The sequence below is a fragment of the Hyposmocoma kahamanoa genome, unplaced genomic scaffold, assembly GCF_003589595.1.
Source record: "Hyposmocoma kahamanoa isolate Upper Pololo Valley unplaced genomic scaffold, ASM358959v1 94, whole genome shotgun sequence".
Classification (NCBI taxonomy): Eukaryota; Metazoa; Arthropoda; class Insecta; order Lepidoptera; family Cosmopterigidae; genus Hyposmocoma; species Hyposmocoma kahamanoa.
In genome coordinates this window covers 5475941-5479505 of record NW_020654878.1, presented here as the reverse complement: position 1 = coordinate 5479505, position 3565 = coordinate 5475941, and the positions used below count along the sequence as shown (strand labels likewise).

Sequence of the window (3565 nt, the reverse complement as noted above, 5' to 3'; positions counted from 1 at the left end):
ACAGTACCTGAATGAAGTAAAGTTGTAGTTGGAAATGAGTTCAAAAGTTGATTTAAACACTATTGTAGTGTTTTATAAAATACCAGAAACATATGCCACGCCGATTTCACGCCGATCATGCCGCTGCCGCTCTGGCTGTCGTTGACGATTGTACGATGAGTGCATTATGTCTAGTCCTTACCAATGCGGAGTGCATTAGTTTGGACTAGATTTCTAACGATGTCTGAACTTATATTGATTCCAGCACCTTTCTTGTCAACTCATCACTCCATTTCACAGGGGATTTTTATTACGATTAAATTGAGGAGTCTTTGGGTTGTTTTTTAAGTTTAACATACGGTTCGTGGAATTCAATACGCAATTTCATTCATTAGCTGTATCATCTATATTTTGATCACAAATTCCTTAATCTAATGATAGTAACAGTACAGACTTAAACCAACCTCAATAGATTTACTTTTCAAATACTTATCAAAAAGGCAAGCGGAGCAGGTCAAATTCTGAAAAATATTTTTTATTTAAGAGTCTATACTACCTTAGCCATCGAGTATATAACCAGAAATAGAGACGAAGTATGCATTCCTGGTAACTCATCAGTGATACATCACTTATAAATATCAACTCTCGTTTGCACTGAAATAAAGACAGGCCATCCGTATATTCCAAAAATATTCTGTATTTATTGTAATAAAGATAATATCTCTAACAATGGCGTTGCTGTTCCATTCGGTGGTGTGGGGAAAAACAGCAAAACATCAACTATTACAAAACAAACAAAATCAAATTTCATCGAAAATTCAATACATAATTTTGCAATTTTCTTCTATTAATGCAAAGCTTAAGTTAACTGGTCGATTTGAAGTGAAACAATTGACAACACCCGTCCAATGTTTCGAATTCGGGCAGGCCAATCGGACCGCAGTTGTCACAGTAATGATACGGCAGAATAGTTTTCAAACAAATGAGATGGCATTTCGTCTCTATTTCTGGTTATATACTCGATGACCTCAGCTTAGAATTAAATTTTTCCTGTAGTAATACAGTTCATTTTGCTAGGGTCGAGAGGCAGGGACTCTGGTTTCATTTCAGAATTTATTTTTTTACAAACCTAATTAAAGCCATTTGAAAAATGCATAACTTATAGTATACGTAATCTATTTAGTTCAGTTGATATATAAAGAATCAATGTTATATGTAAAATACCTATTGAACACAGTGGTTTTATTGGACACTTTCGAAGTTTGTGTTTTTTCTATCGTGAAAATTTTTGTTTGTTTTTTGTCAGTGTTACATGATAGGGTGTACCCCACAGACGACGCGCAGACTAAGCACCTGGCGTATGTGGATAAAAATGACAGCTAATAGGGAGGAATGGAAGAAAAATACATGTTGTGCCGACCCCACCTAGCGTGGAGTAAGGACAGGAAGAAAGAGACTAATCAGTGTACGAGTATATTCTACATTTTACTATATATTTTTTCCAACGCGATTGTTTCAAACCCTTTCACTGTTATGTGGAATCAACCAGAGCAATTTGAGGTTGTTTAGACTCTTAACCAAACGGCTTTGATATTCGATCTGCTTTTTTTTTAAATTAAGTACTATCTATATTCCAAACTATTATTTGCTTGCTATTTTGATCTCCTTGTCATAACTAACGCATTTGCATATTGGTAATTGGCACAAAAAGTTTTGTTTTCGTTGAAAAATGTCAATTAGGTACTCTAATTTTGCTTAACAATAAAACTGAATAGAAAACCACCGTGAGTCTCAGACATATTAACCTAAACTAACGGATAACCCGGTTACATTATATTAGGTAAGTCGAATTTTTGCTCAACGTGTTGCGAACCAGTTCGTGGTCCTTAGTCAGGAGAGACCGCGGCGGTGACTCGACAGAAACTGCATCATGTCATTCGAATTTCAATCGTGATAGTGGATGGTTGGTACCCCCCAACTGAAAACAGTGTTAGGTACTACGTCAGTGCTTAGTGTAGACGACACTTTCGAAAGTAACGTTGTTAGTGTAGTGTGCAATCCTACATATGACTTTAATAAAAATGAAACAAACGAGAGTGATCGAGCTGTCAGAGTTTTGGCGCGCAGTTTTAGTGTTGGGTAGGACATGAGATTAATATGAGTTTGAGGGAGTACTTCATTTAAAAAATGAGGCGGTACAATGTCCTACTTCAAATGAGGTGAAGTACGGTAAGCATATTTGCACCTACAGCAATGACTCAACAGACAGGGAATATTAAACACATTTTCGTAACTTGGTAGTATCAATCAATTGGATAACTTAAGTGTTATGTAAAGTATAAATAAATACTAATTTTATTTAGTACTATGATAGCATGCTCATATGATGTAAAATCAGCTAAAAAGCGAGTAGTGCAGGACCAATCATTGTTGAATTCGAAGAAGTGTGACATGAGTGAGGCTGTGACATGAGGCAATGACATGACGTGGGGTGTGAGGTGGGACATTTGTATGACATGAGGTGTTGTGACAAACTTACTAACCGAGTGGTACAAAACGAGTTGCCTCGTGTATGAGTAACTCAACACTACAGTTTCCGTCGAGTCACCGCTGCAGGATCTCATGATTAAGGATCACGAACTGGTTCGAAACATGTTGAGCAAAAATTCGACTTAAATACGTGAGTTATTCATTATTTTTGATAATAAAACTGAAATTAAATAAGATATAACGAAATAGCTTAAAGGGAGTTGTAGATCTTGTTTCGCTGACTCCAGATATGTTGATAACTCAATTTGGCTAAAAATGTCGATTGCGTTAGTTATGATAAGAAGCGCAGTATTTTTATGATCTCTTTGAAAGTGATCATATATTTTTATATTTTTATCACACCGAACATGAAAAATCTACAAAACACGTATGTGCGATGATGAATTCTTAGCTACATTACGTTTTCAATAAAGTATGTATCTAAAAATCCATCCAATAGATGCTTACGACAGTGAAGAATTACATATAGCGTACGATTTATTAATATAGTATAGATCAACCACTACTGATACGTATTTATATAATTAATATACAATAAGAAAGATAGAAAGAAATTAAATAATAAATTTCTAGGCAAAAAAGTCGTCAAAAACCAAAAACAAAGGTTTGCAACAAGCGCATGCAAAAATTCGTTGGGTCTGCTGGTTCGTTCCGTAGCTTAGTTGGGATAGCGTCGACCTGGTATGCTGAAGACGCTGGTTCGAATCCAGCCGGATCGAATGAATTTTTCTTTGTGTTCGATCTTTGTATTAATAATTATAATAATTTTTTCATCACACGCGCTCGTAAGTAGTAGTATAGTATGCAGCAAAATTTTGCGGTATTTTTAATTTACGGCCCTAGAGCAGTAACGATTTTTTTTAAATTTACGATATAAACGACTTCTATTCGCGCCGCGACCGCAGAAAGCAAAGGACTTTTTGATTTTATTTATTAAAACTAACATAAATGCAGTTGTTTCGTGTTTGGCAGAAGAAGTACGAAAATAGAATAATGGAAAAAAGAATTTAGTAGTAGAAGAGCGCCTTGTGAAAAA

At 35.4% G+C, this 3565-nt stretch overlaps 1 non-coding gene across 1 annotated transcript; it reads left to right on the top strand.

Annotated features, from left to right (window-relative positions):
- Window positions 1-3176: 3176 nt before the first annotated feature.
- Window positions 3177-3248, top strand: Trnat-ggu. The gene has a single exon. It is a non-coding gene; the product is annotated as a tRNA-Thr (tRNA).
- The last annotated feature ends 317 nt before the right edge of the window (window positions 3249-3565 follow it).